The sequence below is a fragment of the Squalius cephalus genome (assembly GCF_949319135.1).
Source record: "Squalius cephalus genome assembly, chromosome: 1".
Lineage (NCBI taxonomy): Eukaryota > Metazoa > Chordata > Actinopteri > Cypriniformes > Leuciscidae > Squalius > Squalius cephalus.
This window is the reverse complement of record NC_137122.1, coordinates 6456540-6478147: the sequence shown is the minus strand read 5'-3', so window position 1 is coordinate 6478147 and position 21608 is coordinate 6456540. Positions and strand designations below refer to the sequence as shown.

The following is a 21608-nucleotide window of genomic DNA, read 5'->3' as shown; positions in this document are numbered from 1 at the left end:
GCGACCCTCATGATAAATGCGCTGCTACCCCAGCAGCCTGGCCAGCGGCGGAGTATGCACGATCCGCGAGTGCTGAAGACGTTCTGCACGGCTTAGATGGGTGCGCAGCCTTTGCTCTCCAACTGCCAGGACACAAATTGGCGGCGACCGCTTATTCCAGTGGCGGGAGCTTTTTCCTCAGCGCCGTCAACAGATAGAGCATTAACTGTACGTTCACACCGCCGCCGACTTGAGCTGCAAAGAAGCTCTGGCCGTCCTGTCAAGGACGCTTGTCAAAAAGTACGGGGAAGCTTGACGCTTAGCCGCTCTGAATAGTGAGTGCGCGCGCGCGGCCGGGGCTCTCTCGCTCTCTCTCTCTCGCGCGCACTCTCTCTCTCTCTCTCTCTCTCTCTCTCTCTCTCTCTCTCTCGCGCACGCGCTCTCTCTCTCTCTCTCTCTCTCTCTCGCGCGCGCTCTCTCTCTCTCTCACTCTCGCTCTCTCTCTCTCTCTCTCGCGCGCACTCTCTCTCTCTCTCTCTCGCGCGCGCGCGCTCTCTCTCTCTCTCTCGCGCACGCGCTCTCTCTCTCTCTCTCTCTCTCTCTCGCGCGCACTCTCTCTCTCTCTCACTCTCGCTCTCTCTCTCTCTCTCTCGCGCGCTCTCTCTCTCTCTGCTCGTCAGAGGCAGAAGAGCGCGTGCGCGCTGAAAATTTCATATTTTGGTATGAACATTCACCCGCCAGTGTGGCGGATAGCCTTTTGAGATTTACTCGCCAAACAGAAAATCTACCCGGTGTGATCGTACGTGCGAAAGGGTTAAATTAATTGCAACAAAAATATATGGGGCCTATATATTTTTTCCACTTTTTTTTATAGAAATCATCTCGCGACCCCTGCGCCGGGGTCCCTGGGAACCACTGCTCTAAGCAGTATGCTAGCTGGAGCCGTTTACCTCCAGTCTTTGTGCTAAGCTAGGCTAGCGTTGGGTGCGTCAGACAGAGTTACGGCACACACGGAGATGAGAAGTGTATGTATGGACTTCTCTAACTCTGGGGAATACGTTGAATAAGCTAAAGTCCCAAAAAGTCGGCGTGTTCCTTTAAAATAAAACTGCACATTATAAAATCTGTACGTTGTCTATTTATTATTAAAGAATTTGTCAGTAAAAAAAGTTAGTCTGGAGCCCTGCCCAGAACATTCTGTAACGTTTCATAGTTGACCTGTTTATCTAAATGTGATGAAGTGCTTGAATGTTTCTAACATGAATGTTCTTCAGCATCATGAATGAATGAAGAATAAACACCAACCTCTTTGTTCTTCAGGATCTTCAGTGTGTTTCATTCTGCAGGGTTCTGGATCACTCATGTTCTCACTGTCCTCTTTAATAAACTCAGTCTTTGCAGATTTCAGCTCTTCCTGATGCTCTGATGCTCATCTTCACTTGTAGCTGATGGGAATTTACAGCATTTATTGGGGAATTACTGTGGGAGGAGCTTCAATAATGATGTGATTGCTGTGGGAGGAGCATCACTGATGATGTATTCCAGCGTGGGAGGAGCTGATCTGCCAAAATCAAAAATATCAATCATGTGTTTTCAAAAAAAAAAAATTACGACACTTCTAAGAATTTATGTCTGTCTATCTATTAGACATCCATCTATTTGTATTGCTAATCCTAATCCTAACATTATTCTGCTTCTTCATTAAAATACAGAAATTAATATAAATAATTTAAATTCTTCCAAATATAAATAATGGTAAGAAAAACAGTTAAAATCATAAAAACAGAAATAAACGTGCATATAGTCAGTGGCGGAGCTAGGGGGTGGCCAGGGGTGGCCTTGGCCACCCCTTTGGCCACCCCTCTCACAACTGCTGTTTCTGTCTTTTTTTTATTGACAAAAATTGCATTTTTTTAAAACGCTGAACCGTCTCTTTAAGACCACAAAAAACGTGAGACTTTCAGACGCACACTCCAACTTCACCTCAGCGCAAGTCAAACGAGTGCGGAAATGTGCAAGTGCCGAATGAGCTTCAGCAGAACATCAGACAGTGATATGCACATAGTAAATATAGAGTCAATCTTTCTCAACTGGTGAGTTGCAAGACCGTTTCGAGTAAGTCGAATAGTGTGCAGTCAACAACAAACGTAATTCTCTTTTTTTCTGATGCTACTTTTATTTTAGAAAATGTGTGTGAAAGCTTGTGACACTCTGTGAGATGCTGAGAAAAGCGCGTTGTCCTTATTCAGTTGGCTATCTTCGGTAAGATGAGATGTTGTCAGGCCAAATGTCAGTAAAACTAACTTTTCTGTCATATGTCTGACAGCCGTTGAACTGTGCTTGCGCTACGCACATCACGCGCAAATGCGGTGTGCTGTAGCCGTAGTTTAAGGCACAAATTGATATGTAATGTTTTAATGTCCAAATACATATGAGCACTGTGCATTTGTACTAGAAGATAGGCATTCATTTTGCGTTAATTTGTAAAGGACAAACAAAAATGGATAATTTTTAAATCCATAAAATAACTAATTTTACATTCTGGCAACATAACATTATGAAAAATATAACATTTTACATTAGCCTATGTGCTGTTGACTTCCGCCTTGTTCACATTCTTGCACATGGGGATTCAAAAGAGAACTTTTGTTTTCCTTTTTAATTTAGGTATGATAGAACTGTTGCAATTATTTATTTTGACAACTAATATAGAAAGTAAAAAAAAAATGGACAAACTCAGAACTGATTGAAGAGTTCATTGATTATATAAAACGCATTGAAGGTTGAATAATCTTTGGACTTCAGTAGTTATCTGTAGTTATCTGCAATAGAACAAGCTATTGGAGATTTTGAGAACCAGAACCAAGCTAACTGAGCAAGTTGAACTTTAGCTATATTGTGTGCCCTTTTATTACTATTTAATAAATTTTAATATGAGGTGGTGGGTAATAATAAAAAATATTTAAAATTCACTCAGTATTCCATGATTCCTAATTCACTACTATCTCAATTACAATTAAGTACAAATGAACTTTATTCAGTTGTGTAGGCACTAAAACAGTCCAATTATTGTCAAATTATTTTTTATAATAAAATAATTAAGATTTCTGTGCCACCCCAGACTGGTTGCTGGCCCTTGCCTGGCCACCCCTATGAAAAAATCCTGGCTCCGCCACTGCATATAGTAGCCAACAAAACCCCTCAGTCTGCTGACACCAATGAAATGAGCTTTAAGTGTCAATTTACAGGAGATCTGAAGACATCAGCATAATAAATGAGGTGAAAACAGGAACTATTGTCATGAAATAAAGAGTGTTTTCAGCAGATCTGTTAATATTGATGAGCCTCAGACTATCAACACTCATTCAACAAGCCATTCAGGATCATCAGCAGATCATCTCACTTTATTCTGAGTGTTTGCTGTTAGAAACACATTATTTGAGTCAGGATACATGATAAAAGCCTGTAAAACTGCTATATTGAAAGACAATACTGTAATCTTTCACAATATGACATGGATAAAACATCAATAACACAAAAACAATCACTAATGACACTCATCTTCATCAACCACTACAGGGAAATAATTACAGCATAATACAGTTTGATTTTGACATTAATCAAGTACTTAGATCATTAAAATAATATGCGCTGAAACTAACAATGATCATAACACATTTAAAACTAAAGAGCATCACAAAGCAATATTGTTCAAGAGTAAAACGCTATTCATTTATTAACATTTAGCCTAAGAGTTGATTTAATGTCTCACGTGGCTCATTATAGGCTCAACGTAAAGTAAGAGATCGATTCACATAATTCCACTCACAGATCTCAAACTTTACCTCTTGACTCGACATTCAGTAACAGTTCTCACTCCAAACATCGAGACAATCACACAAACGAACACAACATCGCTCAGGTCTGAATGAACTCAACATATTCTCCTCATGCTCGCTGCTGCTGCACTAAATGTTTATTTCAGAAGGAAGACGCACAAGTATCGCTGTGATCGATGAAAACAATACAGAAATGAGCCTGTCGCTTAATCAAACTGTATAAAGTGTGTGTGATGGTTGTGTACAGGGCCGTTTCTAGGCATAGGCAAACTAGGCGGTCGCCTAGGGCGCAAACAGCTGGGGGGCGCCGCCAGTGAGAGCCCCCACCACACCAAGATATTTTTTTCTCGCCCAAGCGAGTGGAAGAAAAATCCTTATTTTTTTACATTTCCGATAATGGAGCGTATATTTGCTCTTAAGTGCCTGTCTTTTTGGCAAAAAGACGCTCAACTCTAAATATCTACAGTGGCATAGGTCGTAAGGCGTGAGGTGCTTGAAAGTTGATGCGTTCCACTCGAGTTCGAATCCACCTTTTGCCAAACTCGCTCTTCTTCTCCCTTTTCCCAACACGTGAGATGTAAAATTTATAGCCTAGCATAAAGGTCTCTAGCGTTATTTTTTGTCAACGAACTAAAATCGAAATCGTGATATGGCTTTGTGCCTTTATAAAACAGCACAAGACTTTAATTAAGTAGCCTATATATAGGCATTCTGTTTGTGCTGCGTGATTTAGAGAAGTGTGCACTTTGCTCATGCGATCAGCATGGTGATCTGGTGTTTTCTCCAAAATAAAAGCTCAAGGGTTTATTTCTTGCAAGTGAAGAAATTAGGACCTAAGTATTGTAATTTTCCTATACTATTGTAGTGTAATGTAAAATATACTTTTGAAATATTCATTTTAATTTATACAGTACATATTGGCTATATGGATTTTACGTCATAGGAATACTTATATAAATCATAAACACCAGTGATAATATAATGTAGACTGAGACTCTATATCATAACTAAGATGTTTGAGCCCTCTTTAGTGTCCAGGTACAAGTCAATGGTTTTTCTTTGTTCAATGTGCACAGTTCATGGGTTGAAGCTCTTAATTTTTAGCTCTCAAAGTGCACCAGATTGATGCATTAATTTAACCTTAAAATGTACAAAATGTTCATGCCCCCGAAACCCCCTAGAGCAGTGGTTCCCAATCCTGGTCCTGGGGACCCACAGCTCTGCACATTTTATATGTCTCCTTTATCTGACACACCCAGTTCAGTTCATAGAGCTCTTTCCTAACGAGATGATGATCTGAATCAGGTGTGTTAAATGAGGGAGACATACAAACTGTGCAGAGCTGTGGGTCCCCAGGACCAGGATTGGGAACCACTGCCCTAGAGGGACAGAGGTCCACCCAACATAGTTTCACAAAATCCTATGGGAGAGAACGATCATTTGTTAACTTTATACTCCAGCATAGTGCAACAAAGTCCTTTTAAGTGAGTAAAACTGCTCTCCTCACCTCAGAAGACTCGACGCTGCGTCCCAATTCGCATACTATCCTCCCTAAATCTAGCCTGGTAATACCAGACTCTGCTACTTCACTTTGCTTCGTAGACAGAGTCTGGAATGGCATAATAGAGAAGTGTTTTCTCTCTCGCGGGGGGCGCTTGTCTGAAGTTTAAAATCATTGGTTACCCGTAAGCCAATCACATAACGTTTGGTTATGGCGTGTGTTATGCGCATGCTCAGCAGCATCTAACTTCCACTGTAAACACATGTATGATGCAAAAACAAAACCATCGAGCGAAATACCGGAGTGAACATGGCTGTGCGCGACTTTTGCAGATTATGTGAAGTAAAAATCTACGCATCCACGGTACAATCAGCATCTACGTCACGGCTCTCAGCCCGCCCTCTGTTCGTTGATTGGCCCGGCTGTTTTCAGGCCGGAGGAAAACTGAAAGATACGCTGCTATCTCAGACTGACTACAGGAGCGAAATGAAATTGAGCGGAAGTAGGAAGTCTGACGTAGTCAGGCTACCCTAAATAGTCTTAGAAAATAGAATCAGTACATCCCAGATCGTAGTATGTTGTTGGTTTCAAATATACCCGTATGGTCTACTATTTCCGGTCAGAATTCGGTTAGAACTACAAACACGAGTGAAAAGTGCTAAAAAACTACAGACATGGAGGACGCGCGAGTCTGGCGGTTATGTAGAGATGTTTATAAAGGAGTTTGAGTGATTAATTATATCAGTATCTAACCTGACGAACATGTATTTATTCAATGTTGTCTACATTATATTGCTTCTGCAGCAGCATTATGAACTTTTGTAAAGATACGTTTAGCCATTAACTTTTAAATGTTCATAAACAATGGTAATAAACTCGAGATACATTTTCCTCCCTCAGCGCTGGCCGGGTCATTGTTCATTCAAACGCTAATGAGGCTGGAATGAGGCACATGGAATCAATTCTAACATGGAGACAGTAATCATTTCAGTTTATTTTGTAGAAATTGTGTTTTTTAGAGTTCATAGTAATTGTTCTGACTTCATGAAGCCTCATGGTGTGAATGAAACATTAAACTGACTAAGTAACACTTAAAGGGTACATAACATGCACAGTTTCACCTAATCTCATGTTAATCTTGAGTACCTATAGAGTAGTAGTGCATCCTTAATATCTCCAAAAAGTGTTTAGTTTTATTATATTTATAAAAGAAAAATACAGCTTTCCGATTCTCTCCGGAAAAAGCCGAAGTCCTGGAGGCGGAGCTAGAGTCAAGCGGTAGTGCTTGATTTCCAGCAAAAGACAGAAATCTGATCCAGTTGTACTTACATGAATGGGGTCTTTTATCACTGGGACCGCTCCACGTTTTAATAGCAAACGATTTGCAAATCCAGCGTCGACCTGAGCCTTGTTAATAAAACATTCGTCACTGAAACGACCAGAACACACAACCGCACTTCCTACACTCCGTTGCTGCCCCGGAAAAACAAACTGCATCCACTGTTCCTGTAACACTGGGTTCTTTGGAAAGCTGAACACGGTAAGCTTTCCCTCACATCCAAAAACACACTTTTTTGGAGACATTCTTGAACAAATCCTATGTAGCGCTGCCGATGATTTCCTGTTGAAGCGCGTTGATGTGCGCGGTCTCGCTCTCCTCTGGTCGACGTGTGCGCGGGCGCGCTTTTCCGAGAGAAATGCTCATATAAGGAGTTGCACTCTCGTCTACGTCATTAGATCCACGATCGATAAAAACCAGCCGAAACTTGTACCAACCCGGAAGAAAGATTTTCGGCACAGAAATTCTCCGTTATTCGTCCAAAATATTTTTTTTAAAACTTTGCCCATGTTTAGCATGAGAATCCATCTCTTTAACACTGTAAACAACTCTGAATACATGAAACACCATTGTAACCCCCCTTTAACCAAACACAAAGGACAAAGAAAAAAAAATACTCACTGCTCTTAAACTTTAATAATACTAATTTGTTACATTTATATAGCACTTTTCTGGGTACTCAAAGCGCTTTACATGGAAGGGGGAATCTCCTCAATGTGCAGCTCCACCTGGATGATGCGACGGCAGAACACACACACACACACACATATATTAGCCTAGGCTACTTTATTAAATTGCGATACCTGAAAACTATGAGACCTGCTGCCTCGAAGAGCACTGTTTATTTCATTGGTAGGCTATTGTATTGTATTAATTTGTGCTTTTGCTTTTGTAAGCCCGCCTAAATCATAAAATCATCAGTTAATCATATCATAACAACAATTCAGAAATAGAGGAATCTGACATCTCAGTTTAGTATCTTTTATTATTTGTATTCCTAAATAGGTGACACATTCTTTGATGGGAATGTTTGAGATAGAGGTTGCAGCACATTTTTGTATCGGGAGTAATTCGCATTTATTAATATTAAGCAAAAGGCCAGATGCATTAGAGAAGGACTGAAGAGAGGTTAAAGCAATTGGGATCTGAGAGACATCTCTTAGAAACAATGCTGTATCATCTGCTATTTGGCTAATAAACAATTCCGTACCAGCAATAGAAATTCCCTTCACAGGGCTCTCTTTAATATGTACATTTAAAAATTGTGTAGCTATTAGAAAAAGATATGGGGAAATGGGGCAACCTTGTCTTACACCAAGCTTTAAAGAAAATCTAGGAGAAGTGCCATTATTTAGTCTGTAATGGATTTTTCACAATACCGTTCCAAATTATTTTACATCCTATTTAGAACATATAAATAATCCCGCGGTACCTATGGAGCCTGTCCCATAGTTGTGCCATAAAGGGTTAGGCGATCAGTCTTTACAAATTCGTATTCTATTATAAAGATAATAAACCATAATTACAATACTTGATTACAAAGATAATATATTATAAAGATAATAGATGTCCTTATTGTAATATAAGTCTACCTTTTCAGGTACCCCTGAACCGTGTTCGCTCTACAACTACACTTTGTTATAAGCTGCCTCTTTGGCTAGGCTTGTCTAATCAATCAAATATCACAGTGAATATATTCTCTTGTCAGAAAAAGGATTCTCACCATCAAATCAGCCTTTCTTCAGTTGTGGGTCTTCCTGATCCAGTTTGAAGAAAGGGACACGTACTCAAAAATCCAAGTTCCAGTCCAATGATTATAATAAATGTTTAATAATATTTATTAAAATAATCAAAATGAAAAGAATACTTGTTACAGATTAATAATAGAGTACTGAACTAACAGAGAAATATTAGCCAGGCATAACGGCTTCTTCCACCCGAATTGCAGGAGTTCCGGGCTGGAGATGGAAGGAAGAGCCATGAGTCCTATTTCTTTCTCATCTTTTATATCCCGAATTTGGATGTCTTCATCATATTTACTGTAAGGCAAATCACATGTACAACTGCTGATTTCAGTTTGCGTCGAACATTACTCCGATACCCGATTGACTGTCCAGTCAGCGGTCCTTCCTCCGAAGATACAATAGCTCCCCTGTATGCATGAACAAAGAATCTTGTCACTGCTCTCTCATGTGACTTAAGAGTAGCAGTAATGGATAGAAAGCTCTTTATTCTGAACAGACAGTCATATGCTGTAGTAAACCAGAAAGCGTATCTGCATCATTATTAGACACAGGTTTTTTTATTGTGACCCTTTCTGCGTTGTCGTCTAGTTTGAGGTGTGGGTGAAGTGAATGACATTACACTCTCAGGTGGAGCCTCGTGACTCCCCAAAACAAGTTGGATAGAGCTATTACCATTACAGTAAAGCATTTTAATACATTTGCAAAAAATGTAACATAAATTCATGTTCTAAGCAATCAAATGCTTTATAATAGTCAAGAAAGAGGATAAGATCTGAATAATCAGGCGTATATTATTAGAACTATGTCTCTGATGCATAAAACCTGATTGGCACTCATCTATTATATTATTAAGAATAAGTGTCAGCCTCTTTGCTAAAACTAAGGCAATCATTTTATAATCGGTATTCAAGCTTTGTTTTCTCAATACTCTCTAAAAACATTTTATGTTAAAAAAAGGTGCTAATTTTTGACTAAATGCTTTATAAAGCTCTGCAGAAAGCCCATCAGTACCTGGGGATTTGTTACTTTTTAAATGATTTATAGAATCAAGAATTTCTGAAAGACTAATGGGTGCATCACACAGACGACAATCTTCATTATTAATTTGTTTTATGTGAGATAAGGAATCAAAAAATTACGTGGTGGACTGCTAGTATGCTGGTTCCAAAAGATACCCGGATGGTCTACTATTTCCGGTCAGAGTCCGGAGTGCAGATCGATCGGGGGGGCAGGGTTTCATTTTATTTTGATGCTTCCCCGGGCGCCGCCATTGGCTAGCGGACCCCCACCTGCTGTTAGCATCCCATTGACTCCCTTTCATTTTGGCGTCACTTTGACAGTGAATAACTTTACATCTGAGGCGTTTAAAGACTCCATTTGTCCTTTATTTATTTCTAAAGAAACACAAAAATGTATAAATAATATTAATAATGTATAATATTATTCTTCCATCTGCTCCTTTCTGATCATGGAAATGTAAAGGAAAAAAAAAAAATTTCAAATGAATTGTATGTGCCTTGGACAAATAATGCATTTTCATGAAAGGAATAAAAAGAGAAATGAAAAAAAAAAAGAAAACTTTATTACCTTGTATCTTATGTTATGGCCCCGTAGAAGCAATTTTTGAAAAAGTAGGCTAACCATTGCGTCATACCCACGCGACTCTCTGCCGCACAGTAGAGAGATTACCGTATGGACAGGAGGAGAAGCTTGCGGGCAATCGGGGGGACGTGGAGGCAAAATGACAAAATAATTAATCAGAATACTTAGCAAAAGTTTCTCCTGCTCCAGCTCATGGACACCTCCTACTCACAGCTGATGCTTTTATCCAAAGCGACTTACAATTGCTATATATGTCAGAGGTCGCACGCCTCTGGAGCAACTAGGGGTTAAGTGTCTTGCTCAGGGACACATTGGTGTCTCACAGTGGATTTGAACCCAGGTCTTTCACACCAAAGGCATGTGTCTTATCCATTGCGCCACACCACCCCCATGTATCTCTTTTATACTTTTTATATACATTCATAATCATTTGTACTCAATGTATTTTGTGAAGATGTGGGGGAAGAGAGACTTTGGGGGACTTTGAGTGTGTGCTGGAGAGATATATATGGTATATTACCTCCACCTGAGAGGTATATGGTATATGAGATGGTATATTCAGTGTTTATACAAGCATAGCATAAGAGGGTATACATTCCAACATTAATGGAAACCATATGTTCCTCTGCTGAATGTATGTGTTGCTATAGTGATGTAGTTTTTTTCCTGGTCACCATATAAGAACTGAGCCCTTTGTCCGAAAGGCAGAGAAGATGATGAGAAACTAGAATGAGGACGTTGTTGGTCCATTGCCTCTTCTCCCTATGTTTTATATAATTAAATAAATAAGGGATCTCTTGGCAAAATCACTGGTGTCTGTTTCCATGAAATCAAACAACAGAGGAAAGCAGAGGTTGCCCACAACCCATCGCGCGTTGGCCGAGGATTCGGTTAGAACTACAAATAGACTGGGTACAGTTGAGACATTGAGACACCTTAAATAACTTGCGTTCGCAGCAAGCACAAGTTGTGATTTTTGCTGTGCACGTGCGTATTAGTGTCCTCTTTGATCATGGGAAATTTGAACAATGGACGCATCTCCGATCCGAAGATATCGGGAAAAGTTTTTTTTTCTAAAGTAGGACGTTCACTTCTTATTATCCCTATATGACTGTTAAACGTAACTGGTATCACCACAAACGTTATTCTGTGCCCTAAAAACTGGCATATGTCATGGTATTGTGTCATGCAAGGTAATTGCAAAATCTAGAGAAATGTGCGAGGTGGCCAGCGGGGGATAGTTGAGACACACGTGTACCAACTGTACCCCCGATAGAGCTCTATTAGGAAACACTGTTTAATTGTGCAGTGTTATGATATCAGGTTAAACGTCGTAATTAGCCAGCATAGGACGCAAATGAAAATAAAATTTGATATTTGTGATATTTAAACTGTGTATTATTAATAAATATTGTTTCATATCTTGTTCCTGCTTTTTAAATTTTAACCAGTGCTAATTTAAATAAAATTAATGAATATAAATTGTTGAATAAACAAAAATGTTGCCCAATTGTTATTTTCTTTATTTGTCTTTATTTTTTATATTTACAATGAATGGTTAGTTAGCTTTACATCATTAGAAATGGGTGTCTCAACTGTACCATGCACTGTCTCAACTGTACCACATATGGGTACAGTTGAGACAAGGTTGAGACAAAAAGCACCTTATTTTTATGAGCTAATTGAGGAAAATATAAACTACTTGTGGGTATTATTGATTGATAGTATCTTAGTCTACAAGCTAATGAAATGTCATGTGGAAATTCACTTCTTTTCAGTATCTATTTTTGTGTGAAAAATCAAAACGCAAAAAGTGTCTCAACTGTACTCAGTCCAGGCCCGGAGTGGGTAATCGGGAGAATCGGGAGTATTCCCGGTGGGCCGCTTCACTTTTGGGCTGGTCGAGGAAATTTTTTTTTATTTTTTTTATTTTTTTTTTATATATATTTCAATGTCACATTAGTTACATTAGGATACACACGTTCCGCATTCTGCCACCACAGCGCGCAATTCAGCATGGGTTGTACCATGTGTGAGGGAGTTCTCCCCTCCCCTCCTATAGAAATGGTTGGGTCCATAGCCCGTCTTTTCAAAACGTTTTCTCAGGGAGGCTACCGCGGCTCCGCCGGCGCCTACTGATAGCTGGGCCGGCCGTAACGGTACGCGTCAGGGAGGATGGATGGGAGGAAGAGGCCAGGAGGTAGGCTATGGAAGCTTTGTTTCCGCCACAGAATAAAACATTTTAAAAGATAATTGCGACATTTTATCTCGAGTTTACATCTCGCAATTCTGACTTTTTTTCTCAGAATTGCGAGATATAAAGTCAGAATTGCCTGAAATAAAGTCGCAATTGCGTGTTAAAAAGTCAGAATTGTGAGATATAAAGTCAGAAGTGCCTGAAATAAAGTTGCAATTGCGTGTTATAAAGAATTGTGAGATATAGAGTCAGAATTGCCTGAAATAAAGTTGCAATTGCGTGTTATAAAGAATTGTGAGATATAGAGTCAGAATTGCGTGATATAAAGTCGCAATTGCTTCTTATAAAGTCAGAATTGCAAGATATAAAATCAGAACTGCCTGAAATAAAGTCGCAATTGCTTATAAAGTCAGAACTGCAAGATATAGAGTCAGAATTGTGTGATATAAAGTCATAAAACGTGTTATAAAGTCACAATTGCGAAATATAAAGTCAGAATTGTGTGATATAAAGTCGCAATTGCTTATAAAGTCAGAACTGCCAGATATAGAGTCAGAATTGTGTGATATAAAATCATAAAACGTGTTATAAAGTCAGAATTGCTAATTATAAAGTCAGAATTGTGTGAAATAAAGTCGCAATTGCTTATAAAGTCAGAACTGCCAGATATAGAGTCAGAATTGTGTGATATAAAGTCATAAAACGTGTTATAAAGTCAGAATTGCAAATTATAAAGTCAGAATTGTGTGAAATAAAGTCACAATTGCTTATAAAGTCAGAACTGCAAGATATAAAGTCAGAATTGTGTGATATAAAGTAGCAATTGCGTGTTATAAAGTCAGAATTGCGAAATATAAAGTCAGAATTGCGAAATATAACGTCAGAATTGCGAAATATAACGTCAGAATTGTGTGAAATAAAGTCGCAATTGCTTATAAAGTCAGAACTGCAAGATATAGAGTCAGAATTGTGTGATATAAAGTCATAAAACGTGTTATAAAGTCACAATTGCGAAATATAAAGTCAGAATTGTGTGATATAAAGTCGCAATTGCTTATAAAGTCAGAACTGCCAGATATAGAGTCAGAATTGTGTGATATAAAATCATAAAACGTGTTATAAAGTCAGAATTGCTAATTATAAAGTCAGAATTGTGTGAAATAAAGTCGCAATTGCTTATAAAGTCAGAACTGCCAGATATAGAGTCAGAATTGTGTGATATAAAGTCATAAAACGTGTTATAAAGTCAGAATTGCAAATTATAAAGTCAGAATTGTGTGAAATAAAGTCACAATTGCTTATAAAGTCAGAACTGCAAGATATAAAGTCAGAATTGTGTGATATAAAGTAGCAATTGCGTGTTATAAAGTCAGAATTGCGAAATATAAAGTCAGAATTGCGAAATATAACGTCAGAATTGCGAAATATAACGTCAGAATTGTGTGAAATAAAGTCGCAATTGCTTATAAAGTCAGAACTGCCAGATATAGAGTCAGAATTGTGTGATATAAAGTCATAAAACGTGTTATAAAGTCAGAATTGCAAATTATAAAGTCAGAATTGTGTGAAATAAAGTCGCAATTGCTTATAAAGTCAGAACTGCAAGATATAAAGTCAGAATTGTGTGATATAAAGTAGCAATTGCGTGTTATAAAGTCAGAATTGCGAAATATAAAGTCAGAATTGCGAAATATAAAGTCAGAATTGCGAAATATAACGTCAGAATTGTGTGAAAAAGTTGCAATTGCTTCTTATGCTTCTTATAAAGTCTAAGTGAATTATTATTTAACCTTTACATTATTTGTTAACCCATGGTATTAATACTAACTACACAATAGTACGAGCTGAACTGTTGCTTCATTTATCCAATTTTAAAAAAGTGCTAATTTGGAATTCCACCATGGAAAAAGTGGGCCGGTCTTGGGCCTGAAACTCCCGGGCTGAAAAGTGGCCCCACTCCGGCCCTGACTCAGTCTACCCTATGAGTTTTTTATTTTTTTTATTTTATTGCTCAAGAACAAAATAACATCATCAAGGGATTACATATACATACACAAGAACAAAAAACATTATCAAGGAATTACATATAGCCTACATATACATACAAAAAAAAAAAGGATGACATGGCAGAGGGAAATAACAAGGAATTATACATATACAAGGAAAGCATTTAAGTGATTGTATTTACTTTAAATATTTCATCATAGTATTGTATAAATCGTAGGGATTTTTTATTATTTATATAACGAAGAGAATGAAGAAGTGAGCTTAATTCAGAGTCAAAATAAGGATAGGACAGAATGTTATTTGCAAATTTTTGTTTATGAATGAAGAATTTACCGTAAAGAATAAGGAAATTGACAGCGTACTCTAGGGGTTTATTTTTATCGTCATTATAATAAAAAATAATGTCTTTTAAACTGAAAGAAAGAGTCACACTAGCAGATAGGCCTATGTAAGAACCTAGGTCAGACCAAAATTTTTGGGATATCGGGCAATCATAAAACAAATGTTCAAATGTCTCCTCTGCTTGTTTACAAAAAGTACATGAGCTGTCAATATCCAAATATTTAGAAATATTAGAGTTGACAGGATATATTTTATGTAAAATTTTAAAATGTATTTCCTTAGCCTTATTGGACAAACAGTATTTACCAGGTAAAAGCCAGGCCCTTTTCCAATTTATATCTTCTACCAAAGGTCTCCAATAGAATTTTCCTCTTGGAAAAATCTTTTTCATAAATTGAAAGATTTGGCGTATATGTCTATTTGTACATTTCTTGTCCAAAAAATCAATTCCATCTAAGAGTAAAGTAGACTGTATTGTGACTGTTCTTCTTGGATTATATATGGAGTGGCTTTTAACCAGATGAATTAACCCAGGCGAGATTGCTTTGACCACTGTATTAAACTCTTTTGGATGAATTGGGAAATTGTGGTAAGTCATAAAATTCTCATAAGTAAAAAGGTTACCCGAATCATCAAATAAGGAGAGGATACAGTTAATATCATTTTGGAACCACCTGGGAAAAAATAAAGATTTATTTCTGACAGTGATATCACTGTTATTCCATAATAATGTTTTGTGAGGTGAAAAACAGTGAACATAACACAGCTTCCAAGCAAGGAGACATTGTTGATGAAATCTGGACAAGGCGATAGGTAGCTTAGACGGTAAATAATTACATTTTAGAATAAAGGAGAGACTACCGATTTGATTAAATATTTGGTTGGGGATAAAATACCAAATGGATTTTGGATTGGCAAGACATCTCTTAAGCCAATTTATCTTAAAGATATTTATCATATCAGAAAAATCTAAAAACTCAATGCCTCCATCTGCTCTATCGTTAGAGAGCACTTCTTTTTTTAGTTTATGAGGTTTCTTTTTCCAAATGAAATCTAAAAAAATTGTATTAACTTCTTTAGCAATTTTTTTCTCCACAAATAAAGATAAGGATGGATAAACAAAAAGAGAAAGACCTTCTGCCTTTGACAGGAGGACTCTGCCATATAATGACAGGTCCCGTTGTAGCCAAATATTAAGAATAATTTTAGATTTAATGATCCTAGATGAAAAGTTTAGATGTTGTCTTGACAAAAGATTTTTAGTAATATAAATTCCTAGATATTTTATTTTGGACTTAATAGGTATATTTTCAATCGAATCATAATTCAAATCATGGAGAGGCATGATCTCACATTTTGAGATATTTAATTTTAAACCAGAAGCACAAGAAAATTGGTTAATTAAATCTAAAGCCTTTGACACATATTTTCCATCTTTTAAGAACAGCGTGGTGTCGTCTGCCAACTGTGAAATTTTTATTTCCCTCCCAAAAATAGATATTCCTTTCAATTCTTGATTTTGAACAATGCTCACAGATAGCAACTCAGTAACTAATAAAAATAAAAAAGGAGAAATAGGGCAACCGTGCCTAACACCACGATGTACATCAAATCTATGAGAAGTGTCAAAATGAATAATAACAGAACTGTTAACACCTTTATAAAACATAGAAATTGTAGAAATAAAAGAATCCCCAAAGCCAAACAACTTAAGTGCTTTTAGAAGAAAATGATGTTCAATTGTATCAAAGGCTTTGTAAAAATCAAGAAAAAGAATAAGACCTTGAGATTGCATGGAATCTGCATAATCTAACAAATCCAGGACCAATCTTATATTGTTGGAAATATGACGGCCTTTTAAAAAACCAGATTGTGTTTAAGAAATAATAGAGCTAAGATTCAATTTTAATCTGTTGGCAAAAACCAAGGCCAGAATTTTATAATCTACAGTAAGAAGTGTAATAGGGCGCCAATTGTCAATAGAAAGAGAATCTTTGTTGGGTTTAGGTGTGAGGGAAATAATCCCTTGTTTCATGGTTACGGTCATCTCTCTCTGAGCGATGCATTCTTTGTACACACTGAGTAAAGGGCATTTAATAATATCCCAAAAATGAATATAAAATTCTATGGTAAGGCCATCAATGCCCGGAGATTTTCCTTTTTTCATCGAATTAAGTGCTTTCCACACTTCCTCGCAATTTATATCCAATTCATAATGTGATTTATCACAGTCATTAATGGAATAATCATGTATTTTTTCAATAAATTTATCACAGCTATTAATATTGAAATTAGAAGAATAAAGGTCACTATAAAATTTTGTAACAAATTTAGAAATTTGAATAGGATCTTTACAAATTGATCCTTCAATATTAAGGGCCATAAGAGCTTTTTTCTTTCCATTTCTTTTTTCAAGTGCAAAGAAATAGCTAGAATTTTTTTTCACCTTCTTCTAACCACTTGGCTCTAGATCTTATAAAAGCCCCCTTAGCTAATTCTAAATAAAGTTTATTATTTTGCAAATTAATACTATTCAACTCCAGTTTTTCTTCTTCAGAGATGGTCTTTTTCAATAATAAATCATTTAACCTGCAAATCAGATTAGATTCTAACTGATGTCTATTGGCTTTCAATGCATTGCTTCTTGTTATAGCAATTAGTCTAATCTTGTATTTGAAATATTCCCATTTTTCTTTGTAATTATTATGTACATCAGAGAATAATTCTTTTACCAGATTAACAATACATTTATTGAATTTGCCATCCTTTAATAAGCTATTATTAAACTTCCAGTAGCAGTTCAAAGATAAACTTCTGTTGGACCAAGTATAATCCTGCGAATCTGGGTTATAAAATCACCACGCATCAGTCAAAGAGAAATCAGAACATATAGAAAGAAGTAAGTCATTTCTTAGAGCAATTTTGCTAGACCTAGGTGGATATCTATCTAAAGCACCATCCATGCACTCATTAAAGTCACCACCTAAAATAACACAAGAACCTTTATATTCAATAAGTAATTATTTTATTTTAGAAGAAATTTGAGAAAAAATGAACCTTATTAGAGGCATGAGAATTAAACCCATAAATATTGTGTATATACCCGTTTGACAAACAAAGAAATAGAATACACAATTATCAAAATTCTAAACATCTCAATCTGGGTTAATTTGGTTGTAAAAAAATAAATAAAAAAAATAATAATAAAATGAGAAAAAATATATATATTTTAAACAAATATACTTGAAGCAACAAGTAATGACTAGCTACTAAAAAAAATAAAAAAAAAAAATATATATATATATATATATATATATATATATATATATATATAATAAAAGGGTAAATCAGCATTATGTAAAATTATAACTAATGCATTGCATTATTATTACTATTTTCATTTATTTTTTATCAAAGGTTTATTCCTAAAAATCAACAACACTACTTTACATCCGAAAAGAAGTGCTTCTTCCCATCAATTAACGCGAACGAGGAACGAAAGGAAGCCTTCTTGCCCGCATCCCTCGCAGCTTTAACTAGAGGCCAGAGTTTCTCCCTTGCAGCTCTGTCTTCTGGAGATAGGGGTTCTGTGAGGCACAGGCCGTTGTCATCCAGATATTTGCATCTTCTTGCTGCAAGCCAAATGGTGTCTCGCAGACGGCGGAGGGAGAACATGACAATGATAGCTCTTGCTTTTCCGTCATCCCTTGCCGGACCCAGACGATGAGCTATATCCACGCACCGGGAAAAATATGTAACACAGAACATTTCCTAAAAATGCATTCAGATACATTTGTACATGTCCACAGTTCTCTGGGGGTTGCATGAATAATTGTTATTTTGACTTTTAGCTACGTGTAGTTCAATATACAGCGAAGGAAATAAGTATAGAACACGTCACCATTTTTCTCAGTAAATATATTTCCAAAGGTGTTATTGACATGAAATTTTCACCAGATGTTGATAACAACCCAAGGAATCAGTACATACAAAGAAACCAAAAAAAATAAGCTCAGAAATTAAGTTATGTGTAATAATGTGAAATGACACAGGGAAAAAGTATTGAACACATGAAGAAAGGGAGGTGCAAAAATGATAAAACCATGATTTGTTCATGCTTCAAAAATTGTCCGCATTTGTAAAACTAAACGCTTCTTATAATTGGCAAACCAACATATTTAAAAATGTACTATTAACAGTAGATGGCAGCAGAGGACCGCTTATTGACTTATAAGCCATTTCCACTCCATAATATTTTTTTCTAGGGCTGCCACTAACGACTATTTTTGTATCGATTAATCTATTTTTGAAAAATTTGTGTAACGGCCTCGGTTAGGGTATATGAAGGACGACTCACAAGATGACTTCTTTTTCACAATTTATTGGCTCCTGTAGAACACAATGCACATTAATTGCCTTTTGGACTCCTCTTAGTGCACTTCTGCTTCCCTCAGCAGTGCAAAACGAGACTGAGCACTTCATTCACTAGAATGATCTACATAATGTATTTAGAATACATTACAAATACATTACTTTAACATTACATAAGGTATTTTGCTAATGGTCTAATGGTCTAATTCTAACAAAATCCAAATTTTAAACATCCTTTGCTGTAGCAATTGTATGGGCCTTATGCGTAGCCTACACTTCCTATTTGAGCCAGTGCAGATGGATGATGAATGAGCAAAGTTATTTCAGAGCAAGATCGCCCCGAGTGTAAAGCCAAACGTGATTTGTGGCCGTTATCTGATTGGATTGAGTAAACGGTGGGTGGAGTCCACTTTGTGGATTTCTCTGCACGACGACGCTAGAAGTGTTTCAAAATCCACAAATGTGTGAGGGGATTCGCTAATGCACAAGAAGAGATTCACAGATACATGCAGCGATTTACAAATGCACAGAAACCGGTTCACAAATAAATGCCAGGCAGAGTTGTGTTTGTAAAATAATAAAACAATTGTAATTTTTTTATTTGCAAATCTAATTTAATTTATTTGTGAATTTGATATTTTTTTGTGAATTTCCTTACATTTATTTGTGGATCTTAATCAATTTATTTGTGAATTTGATATTTTTTTGTGAATCTCTTTACATTTATTTGTGAATATTAATCTATATAATGCATATATCCTCCTCTGCCTATTCTGCCTATTTTGGGCTTCACTTGAAAAAGTTCCTTTCACCTTTAGTAACTGGAATCACCTCAGTTCTAAAATAATAATACTAATGGAAGGCTTCTAGTAAAGCTGAATCTGCGTGGCCCTGATTGGCTGCGGGGGTGTCCCGTTCGCGCGTGCGTTGGAGGCCGATGACGTCACCGCTCGCTCGCGCCGTCTCCTCCCTCATTGAGAGTTTTGTGTGAACGCAACGCACCATTAGCGTCGAGTCTTCTGAGGTGAGGAGAGCAGTTCACGGTATTTCTCATATTTACAAAACTACCACACACACTTTATACAGTTTGATTAAGCGACAGGCTCTGTATTGTTTTCATCGATCACAGCGATACTTGTGCGTCTTTTCTGGCGTCTTCCTTCTGAAATAAACATTTAGTGCAGCAGCAGCGAGCATGAGGAGAATATGTTGAGTTCATTCAGACCTGAGCGATGTTGAGTTCGTTTGTGTGATTGTCTCGTCAAGTCAAACGTTAAAGTTTGAGATCTATGAAGGGAATGAATGGATTATATCGATCTCAAGTGTCATACTGGAACAGATCTGCTAAATACTTTACTTTATTTTACTCTTACATACAGCCTATAATGAGCCACGTGAGACATTAAATCAATAGCCTAGCTGCTACTTAAAATTATGAATAGCGTTTTACTCTTGGAACAATAGTGCTCTGTGATGCTCTTTATTTTCAAAAGTGTTATGATAATTTTCAGTTTCTGCGCATATAAAATGTTATTAATGATCTAACTTATAGTGATTAATGAATCATTAAACTATATTTTAGATTAGATTAGATAAGATTTTAGATTAATTTGGACATATTATGCTGCTGTACCTGTAGTTATTTATCTGTAGTAGGGCGATATGGTTGAAAACTGTATCACAATACGAGTAGCCTAAGTGTTTCATATCGATATTGATAAGGACCAGGAGAGAAATATATTACATTTAAACATTTTTATTTTATTTTAAACTTAACCCTCCTCTGATTATAATCCCCTCAGTTATAAAGGCAGAAATGTCAACACAACCATGGAAAACACTCAAATAATTATAATAATGTAAACATAAGTCTAAAATCACAATGAACACTTAACAATTAGGCTATCTCTTAACATTAACCCTCATGTGGTGTTCAAAACCCTATAACACCTGTGGTGTTCCCGGTCAAAAATGACAGGCCCATAAAAAAAAGCTTATAAATCACTCATTATACCATATTTTCACCCAATCTTGGATTCAATCTTTTTGTCAACTTGTTCTCTTTCAATTAGGACTGGTTTTATATTTCTGTTTGCATCTGATTAATCATGGGCCTCATTTATCTGAGAGTAGGCATCTCATTTTTTTAGTAAAAAACAAATAATTTATGAGTAAATTTGGAAATATGAAAAAAAAATGAAAAAAATGGCTACTGTTGATCACACTAGTCTACTCTAATATTTCACCAGGAATTTTGTTTTGAAACTTTTGTTTTGTAAAAAATATGGCACATAGTCACACTTGTGGTGTTCCCGGTCAAAAATGACCGGCCTATAAAAAATAGCTTATAAATCACGCATTATACCATATTTTCACCCAATCTTGGATTCAATCTTTTTGTCCACTTGTTCTCTTTCAATTAGGACTGGTTTTATATTTATATTTGCATCTGATTTAGGGCTGCAGCTATCGATTCTTTTTGTAATCGATTAATCTAGCACTTTATCGATCGATTAATCGAGTAATCGGATAAAAAAATTAGTGTGTTTTTAAACAACCAAAACAAATAATGCATAACGAAAATGATGTGGCTGTAAAATAATCAAGCATTTGGCTTTTATTTCTCAAAAAAAAAAAAAAAAAAAGGTATTTATTCCAACTCCAACATTTGGCTCCAAAACTAAGC

General features: G+C 36.5%; 2 protein-coding genes across 5 annotated transcripts in view; one reads left to right on the top strand and one right to left on the bottom strand.

Annotated features, from left to right (window-relative positions):
* Positions 1–21608, bottom strand: part of LOC307156619 (uncharacterized protein) — a 201369-nt gene that overhangs the window by 46453 nt on the left and 133308 nt on the right. The gene's annotated exons all lie outside the window — the stretch shown is intronic.
* The window catches only part of LOC307155930 (uncharacterized protein), a 120065-nt gene that overhangs the window by 76172 nt on the left and 22285 nt on the right, over positions 1–21608 (top strand). The window contains exon 1 of one of the 4 annotated variants that reach the window (XM_079866930.1): positions 19896–19946. The exons of the other annotated variants lie outside the window; for them this stretch is intronic. The gene's annotated coding sequence lies outside the window, so the exon portion shown is untranslated. Of the gene's footprint in view, positions 1–19895; positions 19947–21608 lie in introns of those variants that run through there. 4 annotated transcript variants of the gene reach the window in all.